Here is a 26,289-nt window from a genome sequence, read left to right on the forward strand (position 1 = left end):
AAAGGGGCACATATTCCAAAGTGCACCTTTCGGATTTCGCAGGCCATTTTTTACACATTTTGATTGCAAGGTACTTCTTACACATTTGGGCCCCTAAATTGCCAGGGCAGTATAACTACGCCACAAGTGACCCCATTTTGGAAAGAAGACACCCCAAGGTATTCCGTGAGGGGCACGGCGAGTTCCTAGAATTTTTTATTTTTTGTCACAAGTTAGCGGAAAATGATGATTTTTCCTTTTTTTTCTTTTTTCCTTACAAAGTCTCATATTCCACTAACTTGCGACAAAAAATAAAAAATTCTAGGAACTCGCCATGCCCCTCACGGAATACCTTGGGGTGTCTTCTTTCCAAAATGGGGTCACTTGTGGCGTAGTTATACTGCCCTGGCAATTTAGGGGCCCATATGTGTGAGAAGTACTTTGCAATCAAAATCTGTAAAAAATGACCGGTGAAATCCGAAAGGTGCACTTTGGAATATGTGCCCCTTTGCCCACCTTGGCATCAAAAAAGTGTCACACATCTGGTATCGCCGTACTCAGGAGAAGTTGGGGAATGTGTTTTGGGGTGTCATTTTACATATACCCATGCTGGGTGAGAGAAATATCTTGGCAAAAGACAACATTTTCCCATTTTTTTATACAAAGTTGGCATTTGACCAAGATATTTTTCTCACCCAGCATGGGTATATGTAAAATGACACCCCAAAACACATTGCCCAACTTCGTACGGCGATACCAGATGTGTCACACTTTTTTGCTGCCAAGGTGGGCAAAGGGGCACATATTCCAAAGTGCACCTTTCGGATTTTGCAGGGCATTTTTTACACATTTTGATTGCAAAGTTCTTCTCACACATTTGGGCCCCTAAATTGCCAGGGCAGTATAACTACGCCACAAGTGACCCCATTTTGGAAAGAAGACACCCCAAGGTGTTCCGTGAGCGGCATGGCGAGTTCCTAGAATTTTTTATTTTTTGTCGCAAGTTAGTGGAATATGAGACTTTGTAAGGAAAAAAGAAAAAAAAAAAGAAAAATCATCATTTTCCGCTAACTTGTGACAAAAAATAAAAAATTCTAGGAACTCGCCGTGCCCCTCACGGAATACCTTGGGGTGTCTTCTTTCCAAAATGGGGTCACTTGTGGCGTAGTTATACTGCCCTGGCAATTTAGGGGCCCATATGTGTGAGAAGTACTTTGCAATCAAAATCTGTAAAAAATGACCGGTGAAATCCGAAAGGTGCACTTTGGAATATGTGCCCCTTTGCCCACCTTGGCAGCAAAAAAGTGTGACACATATGGTATCGCCGTACTCAGGAGAAGGTGGGGAATGTGTTTTGGGGTGTCATTTTACATATACCCATGCTGGATGAGAGAAATACCTTGGCAAAAGACAACTTTTCCCATTTTTTTATACAAAGTTGGCATTTGACCAAGATATTTTTCTCACCCAGCATGGGTATATGTAAAATGACACCCCAAAACACATTCCCCAACTTCTCCTGAGTACGGCGATACCAGATGTGTCACACTTTTTTGCTGCCAAGGTGGGCAAAGGGGCACATATTCCAAAGTGCACCTTTTGGATTTCACCGGTCATTTTTTACACATTTTGATTGCAAAGTTATTCTCACACATTTGGGCCCCTAAATTGCCAGGGCAGTATAACTACCCCACAAGTGACCCCATTTTGGAAAGAAGACACCCCAAGGTATTCTGTGAGAGGCATGGTGAGTTCCTAGAATTTTTTATTTTTTGTCGCAAGTTAGTGGAATATGAGACTTTGTAAGAAAAAAATAAAAAATCATCATCATTTTCCGCTAACTTGTGACAAAAAATAAAAAGTTCTATGAACTCACTATGCCCATCAGCGAATACCTTAGGGTGTCTACTTTCCGAAATGGGGTCATTTGTGGGGGTTTTCTACTGTTTGGGCATTGTAGAACCTCAGGAATCATGACAGGTGCTCAGAAAGTCAGAGCTGTTTCAAAAAGCGGAAATTCACATTTTTGTACCATAGTTTGTAAATGCTATAACTTTTACCCAAACCATTTTTTTTTTTTGCCCAAACATTTTTTTTTTATCAAAGACATGTAGAACAATAAATTTGGCGAAAAATTTATATATGGATGTCGTTTTTTTTGCAAAATTTTACAGCTGAAAGTGAAAAATGTCATTTTTTTGCAAAAAAATCGTTACTTTTTGATTAATAACAAAAAAAGTAAAAATGTCAGCAGCAATAAAATACCACCAAATGAAAGCTCTATTAGTGAGAAGAAAAGGAGGTAAAATTCATTTGGGTGGTAAGTTGCATGACCGAGCGATAAACGGTGAAAGGAGTGTAGTGCCGAAGTGTAAAAAGTGCTCTGGTCATGAAGGGGGTTTCACCTAGCGGGGCTGAAGTGGTTAATATATATATATTTTTCTGTGCATGTAAATGCTTAAACATCAGACTCAACATTCAAATACAGGGTACAGTTGTCAGAGAACCCTGTGATGGTCTCCTTTAATGAATAATTAAACTGTTGCTCAGGCTAATAAAACTTGTCCCTAAAGCAGTCTGATTGTCTGCTCTGGAATGTTTTTTGCTCTTTAAGTGGGCTCTGCTCTGCTTTACACAGCACACGCTGCCTCCTCTCTCCTGCAGACACAGACGGAGGCTCGGCTCGCGTGCTGCTTCACAGAGCAGCCTGACAGCCACTGCTCCCCTCTCCCCTGGAGAAACAGACAGAGGGTCACTGTCTGGAGATGGTGGGCGGCGGGACAGACACTGCTAGCCCCACGTGTATCAGCCTCTGATGTGGTTTTTAACTCCCAGCTGCAGAGAATGGGCAGGGGGGTTCTGGATGTCTCTTATCAACGAGCGCTTGAAAGAATGCCGAGGGCTTGAAATGGGAGTACAATTCCGGTCCCATGAGGCAGTGTATGTAAGTACGAGTTGTACTTAACTCGAATGTACTTAACCCGGGGAAATTAGCCTTTAAAAAATAAATAAAAAAAATATGGAGTTCTGAATCCTCAGCTATCCTGCACCACCGTCAGACTTAAAGGGAACCTGTCACCATAAAAATAAAAAATATTTGCCCATATTCAATAAGGGTGAAATTATAAGACAGGTGTTGCATTCAGGATGCAGATTTGTAGCAAAAAAAGGATTATCCATAGGAAGTATTGCAGTAAAACCTGGTTTAGTCTTTAGGTTTTTAAAAGTGTGGAATGCTGAGGTGCCACTATCAACAATCGGATTGAATGCATGTCTTGTTAGCTGCAGTATATTGAATGTACCACGCGACAACTACGAAGAATTGGGGAGCACCATTATGGCATATCCAATCCAGAAATCAATACATTTTATTAATTGTCACAAAGGCAATACTGACACACTGAAGGTAAAAGCCTTGGAAAAGGCACACAAACCTAGACGTGGAGAAGACTGAAACAGGATCCTATTGAAAAGAGAGGCATATTGGATCCTAAAATTTAACACACGTTGTCCAAAAGGTCTCAATCGCAAAACAGATCTTACTTATTTTTACTAAAAACATAAATAGTCCAGATACTGTTTGCGATTTGTTTTGTTGTTGCATAATTATATCATGTTTTGTATGTGTTTGACTTTTAAACCACGCCTATCTCTTGTTTGGCAGGATTTTACATCCTGGCCATATAAAAGTGGGTTATGTTGGCTGAATATTTTATGCCATGATTAAGAGTGGGATGTCCCCTTGAAACGTGTAGGTATTGCTTATGCTTTTACTGTTTTTATATTTTGGAATTTAATCAAGAAACTTTTATGCTGGACTGGTGCTGGAAACTTGCACTTCATTTTCTCAACAATAGCAAGTAGCTGGCCCTGCATTTACTACTGTCACTACCAGAGCTTTGAGACGTTCTCACAGCTCTGTGGCTCCACCCCTGTGATGATGTCACTTAGAGCTTGGAGGAGTTCTCACTGCTCTGTTTCTCCGCCCCTGTGATGAGGTCTTTACTCCCAGCTGTTCCTCCTGCGTTTGATTTCCCTGCCTTTAAATCACCCCTCCTCCTATTGTAGGGCGTGGATTATATTTCTCATTTCAGTTGTAGCTCTTGCTTGAGTATCTTCACTTGTAAGCTATCAGTGTACTGGACCTGTGTTCTGCTGCAGCAAGCTCTCCGGATATTGCCAGCTGTCCTTGGATCCGTCTTCTCTGCGGCTGCAGTTCCTTCAGCTAAGTGTGGAGACATTGTTGTGTACCTGGTTATTTTCTGACTGGATCTGAGGTGGCCACGGTTCCCTCCATATACTGAGTAGGGCACCGGTGGCTGTGCCCCTTCCACTATTGTAGGGGCTACAGTGGTCATCAGTCTTAGGTACGCGGGCATGCCTCGTTCCACCATTTGGATCCGGGCATGTGCTTTAGCAGCATAGGGAGAGCTTTGAGGGTCTGACAGGGGTCACCCTTTATCTTCCCTAGTTTGGGTCTGGTCAGTAGCTCTTTTTACTGTGTTTGCTCTTGTTGCTCACAAACAGGCGTGACATTATAATCCACCAAAACCGTCCTTTTTGACATGGATCCGCTTTCTGGCCTGGTTGACCGCATGCAGGGTCTTTCTTTGGAAGTAGCGGATCTCCGTCAATCTATGACTCAGCTTCAAGCATTGGGCTCTGCTCCGGCTCATGGAGTCTGTTGCGAGCCAAAGGTCTCACTTCCGGAAACGTTCTCCGGGGGCGGTGAGAATTTTGTTCGCTTCAGAGAGGCATGCAAACTCCATTTTTGCTTGTGTCCTCACTCCTCTGGTAAGGAGGAGCAGAGGGTGAGGATTGTCATCTCCCTGCTCAGGGGTAATGCTCAGACTTGGGCTTTTTCGCTGCCAGCAGGGGATCCCTCCCTTCGATCCGTGAAAAGATTTTTTGTGGCCCTGGGGCAGATATATGATGACCCGGATCGTGTTGCTCTGGCCGAATCTAACTTACGTGTTTTATGCCAGAGCAAACTGTCTGCGGAGCTTTATTGTTCTGAATTTCGGAGATGGGCAGCTGATTCAGGTTGGAATGATGCTGCACTCCGGAGTCAGTTCTGTCATGGTCTCTCAGAGAGATTGAAAGATGCGTTTGCTTTCCATGAGAGACCAACGTCCTTAGAGTCTGCCATGTCATTGGCGGTACGCCTTGACAGGCGTCTAAGAGAAAGAAACGAGACCTCTCTGTCCAGCCATTGTCAGTCTAGGGGCAATGGTGCGGACTCATTCAGTGTGCAGGGGCCTCATCCTGTCTCGCTCCCCTCTGAGAAGGAGCCCATGCAGCTAGCTCGACTTGCCCCTGATAAAAGAGGATTTACTCCTCAGAATATGGTGTGTTTTTGTTGTGGGGGCATAGGTCATTTGGCAAATGTTTGTCCGTCTAGGAGATTCCTGAACTGTACTAAGAGCGATAATAAGAGAAAAACCTCAAAAGGTAAATCATCAAGTTCTGCTTCACCTGCTACTTTGGGCAAAGTTGATGTAGGAATTGATGCTTTTCCTCTGACCTGCAGTTCCCGTTTTCTCCTGTCTGCCAGGGTGGCGCTAGGAAGCAAAGTCATTTCTTGTGAGATTTTTGTCGATAGTGGAGCGGCCGTCAATCTTATTGACACTCAATTTGTAGCCATGCATGGTTTTCAGGTTTGCACATTGGAAAAGGATATACCTGTTTTTGCTATTGACTCTGCTCCACTCTCGCAGAGATCTCTGAAGGGCATTGTTCACAATATCCGGCTAGCTGTAGGTGACACTCATGGGGAGGATATATCTTGTTTTGTCCTTAACGGATTGCCTTCTCCTCTAGTTTTGGGGTTACCCTGGCTCACTAGACATAACCCCACTATTGATTGGCAAGGAAGGCAAATAAATGAGTGGAGTGACTTTTGTAGAGAGAATTGTCTCACAGCCACTTTTGCAGAGGTGTCTACTAAAACTGTGCCATCATTTCTCTCTGATTTCTCGGACGTGTTTTCCGAGAGCGGTGTTCAGGAGCTACCTCCTCACCGGGAGTTTGACTGTCCCATTAACCTCATTCCCGGCGCCAAGCTGCCAAAAGCACGCCTCTACAATCTCTCACAACCGGAAAGAATCGCAATGCGAACCTATATCTCCGAGAGTCTCGATAAGGGGCATATTCGTCCCTCAAAGTCACCTGTTGCCGCTGGGTTTTTTTTTGTTAAAAAAAATAATGGCTCTCTGAGACCTTGCCTAGATTTTAGGGAGCTGAACCGTATCACGATTCGCGATCCCTATCCCCTTCCTCTGATCCCGGACCTCTTCAACCAAATTGTTGGGGCCAAGGTATTTTCCAAATTGGATTTGAGAGGCGCGTACAACCTGGTCAGGGTCAGAGAGGGGGATGAATGGAAAACGGCCTTTAATACCCCTAACGGCATTTCGAGAATCTCGTTATGCCTTTCGGCCTGATGAATGCTCCGGCCGTCTTTCAGCATTTTGTTAATAGTATTTTCTACCATTTAATGGGGAAATTTGTATTGGTGTATCTTGATGATATTTAGATTTTTTTCCCCTGATGTTCAGACCCATTAGGATCATCTTTTTCAGGTTCTGCAGATTCTGCGGGAAAATAAATTGTACACCAAGCTGGAGAAATGTCTTTTTATGGTATTGGAGATTCAATTTCTGGGTTTTCTCCTCTCTGCTTCTGGTTTTCGCATGGATCCGGAGAAGGTCCGTGCTGTACTTGAGTGGGAGCTTCCTGAGAATCAGAAGGCATTGATGCGCTTTCTGGGTTTTGCGAACTACTACAGAAAGTTCATTTTGAATTATTCCTCTGTTGTCAAACCCCTTACTGACATGACAAAAAAGGGGGCAGATTTTTCCTCTTGGTCGGAGGAGGCGCTTGCAGCCTTTTCTAAGATTAAAGAGAGTTTTGCGTCTGCTCCCGTCTTGGTGCATCCCGATGTTTCCTTACCTTTTATTGTTGAGGTGGATGCTTCCGAGGTGGGTGTGGGTGCAGTTTTGTCCCAGGGCCCTTCTCCTGCCAAATGGCGACCCTGTGCCTTTTTCTCTAAAAAACTCTCCCCGGCAGAGAGAAACTATGATGTGGGAGATAGGGAGTTGTTGGCCATCAAGTTGGCTTTCGAGGAATGGCGCCATTGGTTGGAGTGGGCCAGGCACCCTATCACCGTTTTTACCGACCATAAGAATCTGGCATACTTGGAGTCGGCCAGGCGTATGAATCTGAGACAGGCCAGATGGTCTCTGTTCTTCTCCAGATTCAATTTTGTCGTTACATTCCGCCCTGGGATCAAAAATGTGAAGGCTGATGCTCTCTCTCGCTGTTTTCCGGGAGGAGGAAACTCCGAGGATCCGGGTCCCATTTTGGCAGGTGCCTGGTCCGGACCTGAATGTGGGTGATCTGGTGTGGTTGTCTACAAGAAATATTAAACTGAAGGTTCCCTCCTGGAAATTGGGTCCCAAGTTTATTGGGCCTTATAAAAATTTGTCAGTCATCAATCCTGTTGCCTTCCGTCTTGATCTTCCACGGATTTGGAAGATACATAATGTATTTCACAGATCTCTCTTAAAACCATATGTCCAGCCCACGGTACCCTCCTCTTTGCCTCCTCCTCCGATTTTGGTTGATGGCAATCTGGAGTTTGAGGTTTCCAGAATTGTGGACTCTCGCATTGTCCGCGGTTCTCCTCAGTACCTCGTTCATTGGAAGGGTTATGGTCCTGAGGAGAGTATGTGGGTTCCGGTGTCGGACATTAAAGCCACTCGCCTCATCCGGGCATTTCATAGGGCTCATCCTGAGAAGGTGGGTCCTGGGTGTCCGGAGTCCACCCGTAGGGGGGGGGGGGTACTGTCACTACCAGAGCTTTGAGACGTTCTCACAGCTCTGTGGCTCCACCCCTGTGATGATGTCACTTAGAGCTTGGAGGATTTCTCACTGCTCTGTTTCTCCGCCCCTGTGATGAGGTCTTTACTCCCAGCTGTTCCTCCTGCGTTTGATTTCCCTGCCTTTAAATCACCCCTCCTCCTACTGTAGGGCGTGGATTATATTTCTCATTTCAGTTGTAGCTCTTGCTTGAGTATCTTCACTTGTAAGCTATCAGTGTACTGGACCTGTGTTCTGCTGCAGCAAGCTCTCCGGATATTGCCAGCTGTCCTTGGATCCGTCTTCTCTGCGGCTGCAGTTCCTTCAGCTAAGTGTGGAGACATTGTTGTGTACCTGGTTATTTTCTGACTGGATCTGAGGTGGCCACGGTTCCCTCCATATACTGAGCAGGGCACCGGTGGCCGTGCCCCTTCCACTATTGTAGGGGTTACAGTGGTCATCAGTCTTAGGTACGCGGGCATGCCTCGTTCCACCATTTGGATCCGGGCATGTGCTTTAGCAGCATAGGGAGAGCTTTGAGGGTCTGACAGGGGTCACCCTTTATCTTCCCTAGTTTGGGTCCGGTCAGTAGCTCTTTTTACTGTGTTTGCTCTTGTTGCTCACAAACAGGCGTGACAACTACATGTATCTGGAGAAGTGAAGAAGGTGATTACAAAGGTGGGTGAGCTGTCCCTCACAATTTTTTTGCATAGAAGGAATTAGCTTTCTTTTTTTTTTTTGTAATAAGGAGTTCTGAATCCTCAGGTATCCTGCACCACCATCAGACTTAAAGGGAACCAGTCACCATGAAAATGCAATCTACAGGCAGCACTTTATAGAGCAGGAGCAACTGAGCAGATTGATACTTTATATAGTTTTATGGGAAACTATTCATCAAAATATGTAATTTTTACATTTAAAATAGAAATAAGCAGATCAATTCTATCGATTCGTAATACATCCTGAATTTCTTGAGAGAGATAGCTGAGCCTCTCTGATGCCATTAGATGTAAGATGTGCTCATTTACATATATATTTTCCCAGAAACCCAGAGGAGCATTTCCTGGCCTACAATATTCCTGTACTCACGCAATCTCCATAAGGAAAAATGTTACCCTCTGAACCTAACAAGGCCTCTCAGGGAGTTAAGGTAAATTCGCACTGCTCTGATAAAAATACAATATGCAAAATATTAAATCACAGTCCAAACACTGCTTATGGTTTCTCTGCTACTGGCTGATCAAGGGTTGGGGCATCTGCTCACTGCACACTTTCTGGAGAGTTACTAGAGGGAGCATTCACATCTCTGACACATAAATACAGTATTCTGTTCTGGCAGAGGAACAAACTACCAGAGTTACTGTATCTTGCATAGCCAGACAACGCTGTAAACTGCTCGGCACAACCTAATCCCCAATGATGATAATCGAAACCAGCAGTTTTTGTCCAGCAGAAATCCAACATTTGTGCACGAAACTCTCCCGGATCCCAGTCAGATCTGATTATAGTCAATGGGAGTCTGATGGAGTGCGTCAGTGTCTGGCTATACTGGATGCGATGACTCCAGTAGTCTGTTCTTCTGATTTACATGCTGGTGATGTGAACGTCGCCTTATAATGTTATATTCAAGCAGAGAAGATAAGAGAGGGGCAGGTATGCTTAAACCTATCAAGGAACTGTTAAATGGTTATTCTGGTTATATCAGGTCATTTCTTATCCACTATATCACAGAATCATCCATATATCTATCAACTATAGGGAACTGTTCACCGGTGATTTAAAAAACGATTTGATACATATGCAAAGTAACCTGAGATGAGTCCTGTATTTGAGATGAGTCAGGAACAGGACTCATATCAGGTTAATTTGCATATATATCAAATCCTTTTTTTTTTATACAATAAAAGCACAGAGAGCTATGGGGACTGGGTATTGTGGATGTGCTAGCGGCCATCTAGCAACCCATGTCCTCAGCTCTATACACAAAATCCCGGTGACAGGTTCCCTTTAACCACCTCAGCCCCCCTAGCTTAAACCCCCTTAATGACCAGACCACTTTTTACAATTCTGCACTACACTACTTTCACCGTTTATTGCTCGGTCAAGCAACTTACCACCCAAATGAATTTTACCTCCTTTTCTTCTCACTAATAGAGCTTTCATTTGGTGGTATTTCATTGCTGCTGACATTTTTTACTTTTTTTGTTATTAATCGAAATTTAACTCAATTTTTGCAAAAAAATGACTTTTTTCACTTTCAGTTTTAAAATTTTTCTAAAAAAATGACATCTATATATTTATTTTTCTCTAAATTTATTGTTCTACGTGTCTTTGATAAAAAAAAAAATGTTTGGGTAAAAAAAAAAAATGGTTTGGGTAAAAGTTATAGCGTTTACAAACTATGGTACAAAAATGTGAATTTCCGCTTTTTGAAGCAGCTCTGACTTTCTGAGCACCTGTCATGTTTCCTGAGGTTCTACAATGCCCAGACAGTAGAAAACCCCCACAAATAACCCCATTTTGGAAAGTAGACACCCTAAGGTATTCGCTGATGGGCATAGTGAGTTCATAGAACTTTTTATTTTTTTGTCACAAGTTAGCGGAAAATGAATATATATTTTTTTTCCTTACAAAGTCTCATATTCCACTAACTTGTGACAAAAAATAAAAACTTCCATGAACTCACTATGCCCATCACGGAATACCTTGGGGTGTCTTCTTTCCAAAATGGGGTCACTTGTGGGGTAGTTATAATGCCCTGGCATTTTAGGGGCCCAAATGCATGCGAAGTAGTTTGTATCAAAATCTGTAAAAAATGGCCAGTGAAATCCGAAAGGTGCTCTTTGGAATGTGAGGCTCCATTCAGACGTCCGTATGTGTTTTGCGGATCCGATCCATGGATGCGTGGATCCGTAAAACACATACGGACATCTGAATGGAGCCTTACAGGGGGGTGATCATCCCATATAGACTCCCTGATCACCCCCCTGTAAGGCTCCATTCAGACGTCCGTATGTGTTTTGCGGATCCGATCCATGGATGCGTGGATTCGTAAAAGACATACGGGCATCTGAATGGAGCCTTACAGGGGGGTGATCAATGACAGGGGGGTGATCAGGGAGTGTATATGGGGTGATCACCCCCCCTGTAAGGCTCCATTCAGACAGCCGTATGTGTTTTGCGGATCCGATCCATGGATGCGTGGATCCGTAAAACACATACGGACATCTGAATGGAGCCTTACAGGGGGGTGATCAGGGAGTCTATATGGGGTGATCAGGGGTTCATAAGGGGTTAATAAGTGACAGGGGGGGGTGTAGTGTAGTGTAGTGGTGTTTGGTGCTACTTTACAGAGCTACCTGTGTCCTCTGGTGGTCGATCCAAGCAAAAGGGACCACCAGAGGACCAGGTAGCAGGTATATTAGACGCTGTTATCAAAACAGCGTCTAATATACCTGTTAGGGGTTAAAAAAATTGCATCTACAGCCTGCCAGCGAACGATCGCCGCTGGCAGGCTGTAGATCCACTCGCTTACCTTCCGATCCTGTGAACGCGCGCGCCTGTGTGCGCGCGTTCACAGGAAATCTCGCCTCTCGTGAGATGACGCACGGATGCGTCCAGGAGGAATGAATCGACCGCCTCCAGGACGCATCCGTGCGTTAGGCGGTCCTGGGGAGATTAAAGCTGAGAGAGATCTTGGTGTGGTGTCTGGAAGGATGCTGCTGTAAGCCATAGAAGGTGTCTATTTGCAGTTTAACTCCATTCAATGGGGCTAAAGCACAAGTGGGTCCACAGCATTGAAATGGAAAAACTGATGCACAATTCCAGGGGGTTTTGCAGCAGAATATGTGTCAGATTTTGCCTTTGCTAAATCAGCAAGTGAACAGGGCCTTAGATCATTGGGGGTCCGACCACTGGGACCCCCACCAATTACGAGTACAGGAATCCATACGCAGAGGAACCTCCCAAAATAAATATCTGGTCATGCATGTGCACTGCTGCTCCATTCATCCTCAATGGGACTGCCAGAAAAAGACAAGTATGGCACTTGGCTATTTCCAGCATTCTCATAGAGATGAATAGAGCGGCAGTGTGCATGCTAGACCTGCTACTGCATTCAGCCCCTGTTCTTGTGAAATGTCCTGCTGTATGGGAGTAAGATGTTGGGAGATATGCTAGTAGATACTGTATGCTTTTAGGTAATTGGAATTCCCCTTGAGCTAAGCACATTTAATTGTTGATAATTTTCTAGACTGAATACAAGTAAGATGCATGCGTGGAGAATGAGTTTCTATCCTCTGGTTATGGATGCAAACAATATTCTGATTCAGTGACAACTAACAGGGATCTTAAAAAATGGCGTTGAATTTGCAGAGGTTTTCATTATACAATGATTAAGCTTTATTTGCATAAAACTGGAACCCCCCTTTAAGTAATGTTACTGTGTTCTTTAATTAGAATTGAAATAATCCTAGTGATAGACACATTACTGTTGGCTTCAATTTTCAAACAAGTAAATGGCAAAGCCATCCTAATTGCATAACATATATATTTATAGCACTTACTATAAGCAGATGTATAACCATAATATGGTTATGCAGTATAACTGAATAATTTAAACTCAATTTTTCTTGATTAATGAAAACTGAAATGTTCTTATAATCACAGGATTCATTAGTAACAGTGAAAAAACTGTAATTATAATGCCTAGACTAATTGCATCAAGGCAGGAATTAAGAATTCATTTCCTTTTTTTATTATATCTCGCCGAAACTCATCAAAAAGCTATCATGTTCATCCAACAATGCTCCATCTCAATGCGGAAAAGCTCTTGTGCGTGAATATGTGGTCACAAAAGCATCACAAGATCTCTAAGTAGGTGGAAAGAAAGTTACTCAAGAAATTGCAGCTTCATTATATTGGCCTTTCTTGTATAATCTCTGTAGTGTGCAACTAATTAACATAGGTAGACTCTATCAATGGGCAGATTGAAGGTACATCTGTTGTCACACCCTTGAAGAGGGAAAGTAGATTCTATTTCCTAGCAGAACAAACTGTATAATAAAAGAAGATCACCATCACATGGTTGATATATACCAAAAAGTGAAAGGTAATATAGGAGTTTACAGCTTCAAACACATTTATGCTAATTTGAAAGGGCTATTTGGTAGTAGAAATACCAAACAATATGTTGTCATCTGGGTGCTTGGGTTTGGCATATCGTGGATTAGGTTGATAAATTACTGGGAGGGGCTGCTGAAGTTTCAGTGTTCATGGTCTTCAACGGCACCAATCACTAATGAAATTAAACATGATTTCAGGGAATTGAGTAGCAAACTAAGATCAAGGACCTCAAACAAGAGAGCCACCTGGAAATTTTGGAGGTAAACAAGAGCCTCAATAACTGGTGTAAGAAGGAGAGGATGATTTCTCTGTTGGCTACATGCTCTAGAGAAGAGATGGGCTGCACCTCAGTGGGGTGTGTGCAGCAGTGTTGGAGGGGAAGTGGGCTTGGAGGAGTATTTAAACTAGGGACTGGGGGAAGAGGTGAATTACAGTATAGGAGTGGACAGGGGCAGATTGGCCATAGACCTTACTGGGAAATTTCCAGGTGGACCGATGCCCAAGGGGCCACCCAAGCCCTCTTCCCTGCCACTGTCTGGGTACATAATGAGTAGAGATGAGCAAATCTAATCCTGCAAAGTGGAATTCGATCCGAATTTCAGGATAAATTCAATTCGCCTAGAAGCTGAATTTCCTCGTGCTTCGTGTCAGCGTATCATTTTAACCTGAAATAGTATAAAAAACAAAACAAATTCTAACTTACCTTCTCCATTTGCTCGCGACGGGCTGCCAGCCTCCATCTTGCTTGAAGATCTTGTCCCAGATCTCGTGCAGCGTGAAATAACATCATCACGCTGGCCGGCGTGATGATGTCATACGTCACCACGCCAGCTGGCCTGATGACGTAATCTCGCGCTGAAATAATGAAATATAAAACAGCACTCGGCGCAGGCGCAGTGAGGAAGCCGGCAGCAGGAGCGCGTCCTTCACTCACTGCGCCTGCGCCGAATACTAAACAGGTCGGCAAAGGCGCTGGATTTACGGGACACGGAGGAGAATGTCAGCCAGATACATAACAATTTTTGTCATGACAGAAACACATTAAGTAGTACTCTATTAGTGAAAATAAAGGGAGGCAAATTGCTCCAAGTATAATGGAAGCAGCAGAAAATCTACTAATAAGGCACATAGATGAGGGAGCAAAGCATAGTAAAGCAATTATTATTGGGGCTTCATCTACTAAATAAATTAGGTAGCAGAAAACTGTAGGTCTAAGAAAGGTAACAGGTTTTTGTCAATAATAAAACACAATTACCATTCACAACTGGTGCAGGACCTAGCAAGAATGGTGGCTCTAATAAATAGGCCAGATAGAATATCACCTGGGAAAGGCCTCAAAAGTCAGTGTTTTGGTCAGTGATTTCCATCAGTGATTGTGAGCCAAAACCAGGCGCGGCTCTAAACACAGAACAGGTCCAGATCTTTCCCTTATACCTTATGTCTGTGGAGGCTCCAATCCTAGTTTTGGCTCACAATCACTGATGGAAATCACTGACGTGTGAATGAGGCTTAATAGTGACCACAACATAATACATTTTTAAGTATCCTTTTTTTACAATGTTTGGTAAATGAGCTTGAATCCTTTTGCCGGTGAGTGGTGAGAATGGTGTACAAAACTGTAAATTAAACCAAACGGTTGTTATTGAACTCTTGTGGGGCAATAAGCTTAAAGGTGTTGTCTCATTTGTTATGTAAAGTGATGGATAAACTTCGGCAGGGATGTTTCGCGAACGCGCATTTGCGATGAAATGTTTGCGAACCGCGCATTCACGGCGGGCCCCATTTATTTAAATAGCAAGGGAACTTGAAAAACCTTCAGGTCATATTTGCAGCCACAAAATACTTACTAGAAAAGCACAAGTTCTAGTAAGTATTTTGTGGCTGAAGGTACTTACTAGAAAAGCACAAATACAGAAGGCGTGCAGCATGACGTAGGGCGTGCTGCGGGCTCCGCCCCCCCTCTTACCTCGGGTCGCTCGTCTCTCCTCTCTCCTTGCTCCCTTGTTCCAGCGGATTTGACTGTGGTGCGGTGCGAAATGCCGGACCGCTGGACTGACTGGAGTGCTATCTTTTGCTCCATCTTCGCCCGATACCAACATCCCACCTGGTGGTGACCTGGACAGATTGATGGTGGGTTTCTGAGGCGGTGAGCGGCGGGTGTGCAGCTTGTAGTGAGAGGGCACTGCGACCATCCCGCACGGCACATGAACTCTCAAATTCCTGCATGGTGAGTCGCATGGAAGCGGACAGCTGTGGGCGGTAAGAGAGCGCCGCAGGTGGCCTGTATGACGCTTGTCCCCAGGGGAGCATTAACTTGATAACAGCATGGACGAAGAGTATCAACTGAGAGATTGACAACTGACCTGTTGGAGCTGTGAACCCCCATAAATCGCTGAGGAACTCCAGTCCGGTATGTAACCCTTTTGTGTTTCCCGCAGGGCAGCAGGCCTGAGAGATATTGGTGAATGGGATCGCATCTGCCGTTTGTGAAGTGTAGCCTTTTGTTCGGATCCGAACCTACTGACCACTATTCCCAGGCTGGGCAAGTAGGGTGTAAGCCACCCGGTTAACTGTTTATTTGTATTATTAACATTCTACTAACTAACTGAACCTCATGATAAAAGGCCTCTAACTGAGGAGCCACAGGTGCTAGGTCACTAATAACATTAACAATTTGAATATCTCTGAAAGACCTGAGGGGCACGATTGACTCATTGGGCCTTGGTAGAGGGACTCACCACCACACCTAAAGGGCCACCCCGAGGAATCCGTGGATTTGGGGGGACCATTGCGGCCTAGACTAAATCGTGTCTCTCTCTGATATAGGTTACTGAGGTAGCTTAAAAGTGTGAATTTAGCCCCTAAAGCTCAAAATAGGAGATCTGTGGGCATTACGTCCCCAAAAGGGTCAGAAAATAAAAGTCCTAGACCCAATATAGAGAGGTTTTTAAGATCCTCCCCCACAAAAACAAGAGGCACATTGAAACCCATTGTTCTCCCAGAGGAAAAGGAAGAGCCTAGAAAAACCGTAATACCTTCCGATAATGGTGACAAGGAAGATACGGATAACCGGATACATATTCGTATGGAAATAATCGAGCAAAAATTGGAGGACATTCTGGACACCCTAAAAATCATCAATCAAGCCTTAGGCCTCATGCACACGTCCGCAAAAACGGGGTCCGTAGGTCCGTGATCCGTGACCGTTTTCTCGTCCGTGGGTCTTCCTTGATTTTCGGAGCATCCACGGACAAGAAAAAAAGTTGTCTTGGTGTCCGCCTGGCCGTGCGGAGCCAAACGGATCCGTCCTGAATTACAATGCAAGTCAATGGGGACGGATCCGTTTGACAGTGACACAATATGGTGCAATTGCAAACTGATCCGTCCCCATTGACTTTCAATGTAAAGTCTGGAGTCTCTTTTATATTATCGGATCAGAGTTTTCTCCAATTCAATGGTATATTTTAACTTGAAGCGTCCCCATCACCATGGGAACGCCTCTATGTTAGAATATACTGTCGGATATGAGTTACATTGTGAAAACTCCTATCCGACAGTATATTCTAACACAGAGGCGTTCCCATGGTGATAGGGACGCTTCTAGTTAGATTATACTACAAACTGTGTACATGACTGCCCCCTGCTGCCTGGCAGGACCCGATCTCTTACAGGGGGCCGTGATCAGCACAATTAACCCCTCAGGTGCTGCACCTGAAGGGGTTAATTGTGCGTATCATAGCCCCCTGTAAGAGATCCGGGGCTGCCAGGCAGCAGGGGGCAGACCCCCCTCCCTCCACAGTTTAAATTTCATTGGTGGCCAGTGCGGCCCCCCCTCCCTCCCTCTATTGTAATAATAACATTGGTGGCACAGTGTGCGCCCCCCGGCCCCCCCCTCCTCCCTCTATTGTATTAATACGTTGGTGGCACAGTGTGCGGCCTCCCATGGCCCCCTCCCTCCCTCTATTGCATTAATAACATTGGTGGCAGTGTGCGGCCTCCCCCGGCCCCCCCTCCCTCCCTCCCTCTATTGCATTAATAACATTGGTGGCAGTGTGCGGCCTCCCCTCTCCCCACCCCAGCCCCCCGATCATTGGTGGCAGCGGAGTTCCGATCGGAGTCCCAGTTTAATCGCTGGGCTCCGATCGGTAACCATGGCAACCGGGACGCTACTGCAGTCCTGGTTGCCATGGTTACTTGGCAATAGTAGAAGCATCATACTTACCTGCTGGCTGCTGCGATGTCTGTGTCCGGCCGGAAGCTCCTCCTACTGGTAAGTGACAGGTCTGTGCGGCGCATTGCTGTCACTTACCAGTAGGAGGAGCTCCCGGCCGGACACAGACATTGCAGCAGCCAGCAGGTAAGTATGATGCTTCTACTATTGCTAAGTAACCATGCCAACAGGACCGCAGTAGCGTCCTGGTTGTCATGGTTACTGATCGGAGCCCCAGCAATTAAACTGGGACTCCGATCGGAACTCCGCTGCCACCAATGATTGGGGGGGGGGGAGAGGGGGGGCCGCACACTGCCACCAATGTTATTAATGCAATAGAGGGAGGGAGGGGGGGCCGGGCGAGGCTGCACACTGCCACCAATGTTATTAATGCAATAGATGGAGGGAGGGGGGGCCGGGGGAGGCCGCACACTGTGCCACCAACGTGTTAATACAATAGAGGGAGGAAGGGGGGGGGCACACTGTGCCACCAATGTTATTATTACAATAGAGGGAGGGAGGGGGGCCGCATTGGCCACCAATGAAATTTAAACTGGGGAGGGAGGGGGGTCTGGCCCCTGCTGCCTGGCAGCCCCGGATCTCTTACAGGGGGCTATGATACGCACAATTAACCCCTTCAGGTGCAGCACTATAAAGAGTACATCGTGCTCTTTATAGGTGCAGAACTATAAAGAGTACATCGCAAAATGGTATTGCCTCTCCTCCTTCAAACGCTTAATGAATCTTGGAGGAGCGGTTTACTCCCTCCCTTTTTGAGGGAGGCTTCCATATCTCTGGTTCTGAAGAAGGACAAAGAGAAGACTGAGATTGGATCGTATCATCCAATTTCACTACTTAATACCGATTGCAAGATACTAGCTAAACTGCTCGTTAATAGGCTGAGGGGAGTTATACACTGTCTGATCCATCCGGATCAGACGGGGTTCATCCCAAAACGAAATATACAATCAAATATTCATAGAGCCTTTCTTAACATATACGCTGGGGATGGGGAGGACCGCTCCATCCTGTCTCTGGATGCCGAGAAGGCCTTTGACAGGGTGGAGTGGCCCTTCCTATGGGGAACTCTGAATAGAATGAACCTGGGTGAACATTTTATTAAATGGATACAGCTACTCTATTCTGGGTCTACAGCCAGTGTTAAGATAATGTCACGGAAGGTGTACAGGAAACAAGACAACACAAAATGAATATACGACTCACTGGATCCAAAACTAAGGAACAAAAAGGGAGACCCCTGCATCAGACCTGGCACTCTCCCTGACTGCTCAGCCTATGCGAAAATCCCAATGGTAGATGATCGCATATCCTCGTACCTCGACTGTATAACACCTGAACACCCTATAATAGTGAGGGGACACGACCACCGTCTCCCTACACTAGATACAGAGGGAGTCAGGGTCACCTGGGATCCAGCAAACAGAAAAACACAAATGAATGCACAACACTTATCTTGTAGAAGACTGGGAAGTAGGATCAGCATGCACACACACTCCAGGAAGTTGTATAAACCGCACACTGATGCACTATGGGGAGGAATTTAAAGGGATGCAATCAGTACAACTCCATGACAGCTGAGAGAGGCTAACGAGATGAGGAACTGAAAGCAAAACAAAGGAAGCTCAAGGAGGAGGTTCTGAAAGGCATCTGTCAGAGCTTCTCAGATGTCTGGTGGTGACAGATAAATGGGATTGATTCAGAACAGTTACCCCTACAGCGAGGCACTAGGCAGGGATGTCCTCTCTCACCTCTTATATTTGCTCTGGCGTTAGAGCCCCTCGCATGCAGAATTCGACAGACTAAAGAGATTGTTGGTTTTGGAGGGAGGGGAGAGGAAGATAAGATTAGCCTGTACGCGGACGACATTCTTGTTTTCCTGGGGCAGGGGTGGAAGGGTGTTCCACCCGTAATGAAAATTTTGGAAGAGTATGGTTCTTTATCAGGGTATAAAGTGAACTGGGATAAGTCGGAACTCCTCCCCCTTGTTTGAACACCTCCCGATGGAGTTTTAGGTATCAGGCCACTTAGCCTTACTGATTCTATTCGATATCTGGGTATTAGAATTAGTGCAGATTTGACTAGATATAATCTCCTAAATATAATTCCTATGATCAATAAGGTGAAGGAGAAGATTCGAACCTGGCAGAAGTTACCCCTGTCACAGGCAGAAAGGATTGCACTGGTTAGGATGGTGGTCCTTCCTATTGCTCTATACCCCTTGACAGCATGTCCGATATAGATTGATGATTCATTTTTCGGGCTGCTGGATAGATTGTTGAATTAGTCAATCTGGGGGAGGGGAAGGGTTAGGATCAAGCAAAAATATCTCTGCCTTTCTGAGAGAGATGGTGGCCTCTCCCTCCCCTTCCTTCAGGGATACTACATTGCAGCTCAGATAATGTGGTGGTGGGGAAGGGGGGGGGGGGGCATCAGTCTGCGATGCTGTTGAGTATCCTGTCAAGGGACTTCCAGGAAAAAACAACAAAAACTGTATTTAATCAGCGATACGTTAGACAGGGTTTGGAATAAGATTAAAAAGATATTGGGTGTAAGTAGCTCCACTTACTTTACTCCACTTTGGCACAATTGCAATTTAAAATAATTTATGTTAATTGAGGATTATAATTATTGGAATTCACGCGGTATTAACCGCTTAACTCATAATATCACAGGGTAGTCTCATCCCTCTGGATGAATTAATAAAGGGTACAAATGTCACCTTCTTAGATAGATATATATATTCACAAATTAGACATGCATTCACGAGCACTCAGGATAAAAGCCTTTTGAATATCAGGGCAAATTCCTTTTTGGATTATTGTTTTAAATTTAGGGATACACAACTAACCCTTTCTCAAATATATTGCAGATTTCGGGACTGTTTAGGAGCAATAACATCATTTAAAAGCGAGGAAGGCTGGGAAGTTGAATTAGGGCTCTTTCACACCTGCGTTCTTTTCTTCCGGCATAGAGTTCCGTCGTCGGGGCTCTATGCCGGAAGAATCCTGATCAGTTTTATCCTAATGCATTCTGAATGGAGAGAAATCCGTTCAGGATGCATCAGGACGTCTTCAGTTCCGGAACGGAACGTTTTTTGGCCGGAGAAAATACCGCAGAATGCTGCGCTTTTTGCTCCGGCCCAAAATCCTGAAGACTTGCCGCAAGGCCGGATCCGGAATGAATGCCCATTGAAAGGCATTGATCCGGATCCGGCCTTAAGCTAAACGTCGTTTCGGCGCATTGCCGGATGCGACGTTTAGCTTTTTCTGAATGGTTACCATGGCTGCCGGGACGCTAAAGTCCTGGCAGCCATGGTAAAGTGTAGCGGGGAGCGGGGGAGCAGCATACTTACCGTCCGTGCGGCTCCCGGGGTGCTCCAGAGTGACGTCAGAGCACCCCACGCGCATGGATGACGTGATCGCATGGTACGTCATCCATGCGCATGGGGTGCTCTGACGTCACTCTGGAGCGCCCCGGGAGCCGCGCGGACTGTAAGTTCACCGCTCCCCGCTCCTACTATGGCAACCAGGACTTTAATAGCGTCCTGGCTGCCATAGTAACACTGAAAGCATTTTGAAGACGGATCCGTCTTCAAATGCTTTCAGTACACTTGCGTTTTTCCGGATCCGGCGTGTAATTCCGGCAAGTGGAGTACACGCCGGATCCGGACAACGCAAGTGTGAAAGAGCCCTTAGGCGAAGGGAGCTCTGTTGATTAGGATACAGTATATCAAAATATAAAAAAAGTATTGATTTCCCAAAAATATAGACTAATCCAGTTTAGGATTGTACATCGCCTGTACTACTCCCCCGCCTTTCTCGCTAAAATGTATAAGGAGAGAGAGGATACGTGATGGAAGTGCACGGCTGAAAATGCTGGTCTAAGGCTACTTTCACACTAGCGTTCGGGCGGATCCGTTCTGAACGGATCCGCCCATAATAATGCAGACGGAGGCTCCGTTCAGAACGGATCCGTCTGCATTATATTAGCTAATAAAAGCTAAGTGTGAAAATAGCCTGGGACGGATCCGTCCAGACTTTCAATGTAAAGTCAATGGGGGACGGATCCGCTTGAAGATTGAGCCACATTGTGGCATCTTCAAACGGATCCGTCCCCATTGACTTACATTGTAAGTCTGGACGGATCCGCACGCCTCCGCACGGCCAGGCGGACACCCGAACGCTGCAAGCAGCGTTCAGCTGTCCGCCTGTCCGTGCGGAGGCGAGCGGAGCGGAGGCTGAACGCCGCCAGACTGATGCAGTCTGAGCGGATCCGCCTCCATTCAGACTGCATCAGGGCTGGACGGCTGCGTTCGGGTCCGCTCGTGAGCTCCTTCAAACGGAGCTCACGAACGGAAACCCGAACGCTAGTGTGAAAGCAGCCTAAGTCATCTGCTATGGAATTGTCCAGAAATAAGTGGATTTTGGACCAGCATTTATGAAGCTCTATACAGAAGATACAAGATTAAACTGAATCACTGTTTTACGCAGGCCATATTGGGTCTCCTCTCTCCTACTGATTTAACGCCCAGGGCCGTCTCCAGGTTCATGTGGGCCCTTGGGCGATAAATCCCAGTGGGCCCCCATGAGGCATTTTTTTACATTGACATGTCCCCTGTGGCTCCCACACGGTATAATGACCCCCAGTGGCCCCTATACAGTATAATGACTACTAGTGGCCCTTCACACAGTATAATGACTACTAGTGGCCCTTCACACAGTATAATGAACCCCCAATTCCCCCCCCCCCTGTATAATGACCACCTGTGGCCCTGCATTCAAAATAATAACCCCCAGTCGCCCCCATTCAGAATAATGACCCCCAGTAGCCCCCAGACTGGGGGAATACTGTATGGAGGGGGCTCTGGGGGTCATTATACTGAATGGAGGGTCATTGGTGATCATTATACTAAATGGGGGACACTGGGGGTCATTATACTATGTAAAGGGCCCTCACAGTATAATGACCCCACAGTGACCCTCCATTCAGAATAATGACCCCCAGTCGCCCCCACACTGGGGGTTATACTGTATGGAGGGGGCATGAGGGGTTATTATATTTAATGGGGGCTCTGGTGGTCATTATGCTAAATGGAGGGTCAATGGGGATCATTATACTAAATGGGGGGCACTGGGAGTCATTATACTGTGTAAGGGGCCCTCACAGTGTGATGAATGACCCCCCAATGGCCCCCTCACATACCTATCATTGCAGGGGAGCCGGCGGTCCTGTCGTTCACTAACCGCAGCTCCCTGCGCTCCTTCTCTCCTCCGGCCTGTTGCAGCAGTGAGCCAGGCCTGGAGGAGAGAAGGAGATGTGCAGTGATGTAGCTAAAACTGACTGGGCCCCACAGCAAATTTTAGTACGCCCCCCTCCCCCCCAATGTGTGTTCACATCACGTTTTTCCTATCGGTTTGATGTATACAAATGTGCAGCACTCCACGTTTTTGTATCCTGCAGAGTCAAGTAAAAAATACATACGTTAACGTATATGTTTTTTTACAATGGAACTGTATGGTGAACAGACGCCACTGTACGGCATCAGTCTGAGGCATCTGTTAACGCATACATTTTTGGTATACATTAAATGGATGGCAAAAATAGGACGTGAACCCAGCCCTAGTGTCAGAATAAGCACCAGTACACAGCAGAGCAGCGTCGCGGAGAGGGGAGGCCGCCATGTACTGACAGAGCGCTACCTGGTCCTGGTGGTCAGGGGTGAGGACTGTGTTTCCCAAGGATCATTTTCTACTGGGAAATACAGGGCACAGTATAATACACTAGAATCTATATAATATAAAGATATTAGCCCTACCTCCGAATAATAATACAATTAGGGGGTCATTTATTATATAGAAATGCGTCTATATTAGGCGTATTTCTGACACAGATTGTGGCGCAAAGGTCCTTAGCACCGCAATCTGTATCTTTTCCCGCTCATGCCAGGTCTAAAAAAAGTGGTGTGGGCATGGAAGGGGATACAGTTATGGCCATGCAGTTATTGGATACCACCGCCATATAGTGATAACACTGTCATACAATGATAAAACCACCATACAGTGACCGGATTAAAGGGTATAAGAGGGCACAGTACAGGGAATGACTATGGGCACTGCACAGGGTGTGGTAAGAGGGCACAATGCAGGGTATAAAGGAGCACAGTACGGGGTGGGGGGCACAGTCACATGACCCTGTGACGTTAGAAGGTCCTTATGGTGAATGCTGTTCAGATGCCACCATAATGAGAGGCAGAGGAGTGAGACAGGGGCCCTGGATGGACAGGAGGGGTGGACACAGCAAGTAGGTGGAAGGGGCTCTGAGGGGGATTCATACAAAAAGTAGTGGCAGGAGGTCTGTGCAGGGCAGCAATAGGAGATAGGAGGGTGAAACAGGAGCTCTGGATACATGAGGGAGGAAAGGAGACAGCAGGGGCTCCATGAGGATGAGATAGGACAGGATATGTGGCGGGGGGGCAGGTATCATGGAGGCAAACTGCTTAATGAAACAGTAACACAACTAAATAGAATGAAGCAGCAGCAGATCGGAGAGTCCCCCCCTTCTGTCCCACAGACAAGAGACAGTCACAGTGCAGACTCACTCACAGACTGTCTTCACACTTCTCTGCTCCAGCCCTGCGGTCTCTCTCCTCAGGCAGCGTGTCCTGTGAGGAGGGGGCATGTCCTGTGTAGAGGGGGCGTGTCTGAGTCTCTGCAGCTCAGAGGGCCCACCAGGGGGGTACTGCGTAAGTGAAATGACAGCAGTGAGAGCTCCCATCTGTATTGATGGAAGTGCTCATAGCACCGGGGATGCCGGGTTATGACGCCGGCCCTGTTAATGCCCTACCAGATTAGAGTTTCTTTGGAGAGTTTCATGGCCACAAAAGCCTTGATTCTCAAATATTGGGGCACTAAAAATAGCCCTAATTATCTGGAGTGGAGGGCTCGGATAGATACCATTGATGCTTATAGAAGATTAGCAAGAAAATCTGAGTAATATTGGACAGGGTAGGTTTTTAATTATCTTTTTTTCCGCTCCAAAAGTCTTGGTTATTTATGGCACTAGGAAATTATAAAGGGTACAGTCGGACCCCGCAGCAGTAAATCAAGGGAGGTGGGTGGGGAAAAAAAAGGGTCAGTTATATAAATTGGTATGATTATTTGTTATTTTTTATATGTAAATGAATTTGTATTTTTGGCTTAGAAAACAATAAAGATAAAAAAAAAAAAAAACAACAACACAATTAGTCCCACACACCAGAGGGGGATCAATGGCAAAAATTCCCACATAAAATATGTATTTTAATCAGGGGCCATTTTTATGCATCTTAAAGGGAAACTCTCAAAAATATGCCCTGCTGGAGCCTAGAAAAAGTTTATTTTAGGCCAAGGGAGTACAGGCCCCAAAAACTAGGCATTCACCTGACAGAAAAGAACAAGTGATTATGTGGCTGGAGGTATATTAGGCGGTAGCTGGATAACAATTTTACTGTAGACCAGTACAGGCCCCAAAAATTAGGCATTCACCTGACAGAAGAGAACAAATGTTTATGTGGCTGGGGGTACATTAGACGGTCACTGAATAACAATCTTACTGTAGGCCACTGGAGCAGAGGCCCCAAAAATGGGGCATTCATCTGCCAGAAAAGGCCTTTTATGCCACTGTATGTACATAAGATAAGGACAATTCTTTGTTTTGTGTTGTGGTGGTTATGTGTGGGTTGGCATGAGGAAATTCAATTACACGTGGTTGTCACAGGTGTTGAATTTGTACGCGATCCAAGCCTCATTCCTTTTTAGAAATGTGAGCTAGGCGAGTGCGCTTAACGGTCACGATCCTCCCTGCTGTGATGAACGTCCTTTTGGACTGGACACTCGACGAGGGGCAAGTCAAGAGTTCTATGGAAAATTGTGCCAGCTTTGGTCACAGGTCAAGCCTGCACACCCAGTCGTCCAGGGGTTCCTCGCTTCTCAGAGCGTCCACATCGGCCGTTAACCTGATGTAGCCGTACACCTGTTGTTCTAGGCATTCCCTGAGGCTGGATCCGGAGGGCAGCTGTGGATGGGTTGGCTGCAAGAATGATCTCATAGCCGAAGTGACCAACACATCTTCAAACCGCCCTCTTCTTGCAGGCGCGGTAGGATTGGTACCCACACCTGTTTTGCTGTGGGTGGAAATTCCTCTGCCAGCGCCCGCAACAGCAGAATGCAGCATCTCTCGCAGCAAGGTGTGGAAATGCTGCATTCTGACAGCCCTCTGTGATGCTGGTAACATGTCCACCATTTTGTGTTTGTAAAAAAGAGAGAAAAAGGGAGAATGAGGTTAATTAAAGCTACCTAGGTACAGGGTACACAAAAGGTAGTAATGAACCAAAGGCGCCAAGGGTGATGGAAATGGAAGATATTAGATGAGAAGGGTGTGCAAAAGCGATGGAGAAGGCAGCTGGGATCAGTGCTAGCAAGGCTACACACTTAGTGAACAGGTTAAAGGTCAAAACTAGGCCATCAACGGCTGAAACGTCAAATCAAGGCGTCTCAAGCTGAACCATCTTACGTATAAGAACAAACAAACAAAGGACAAACAAACAAATGTCAGCGCCACTCTCAACGTAATCAAAATGAAATAGTTATTAATAGTGGCCCAAGAAACCAAAAGCAAGCCTCTGATTCGATTAATGAAACAACCAAATGATACCAATAAAGATAACACACTGGTAATGCTAAAATGGTAATACTTTTGGATGTATCAAAAGAAGAAATATAGAAAGTAGAAAAATAATTAAATATACACTTAATTAGTGTTAGATTAAAATTGAAATTAGAATTAAATTAAAATTATATATCACGTACTAAAAGTGATAGTTGATATATTAAAGTCAAACAGGGGAGCACCCTGATGGACTCACTTCACAGGGGGCATGCCACCAGAATAAAGCTCAAGACACCTAGAGCATAACCCCTCAGCCTGGATCGCCTGTAGTATGTTAAAGATTGACGCCAGCACTCCAGTCGTACCAGGAAGGAATAAACTGCACGTGGGACAGCGACTCTTCATCAATCCTTTTATTCAAATGATAATCGGTTCAAATCGTTTCTGGG

Source organism: Bufo gargarizans, chromosome 2, assembly GCF_014858855.1.
Source record: "Bufo gargarizans isolate SCDJY-AF-19 chromosome 2, ASM1485885v1, whole genome shotgun sequence".
In the NCBI taxonomy this organism is placed as follows: Eukaryota; Metazoa; Chordata; class Amphibia; order Anura; family Bufonidae; genus Bufo; species Bufo gargarizans.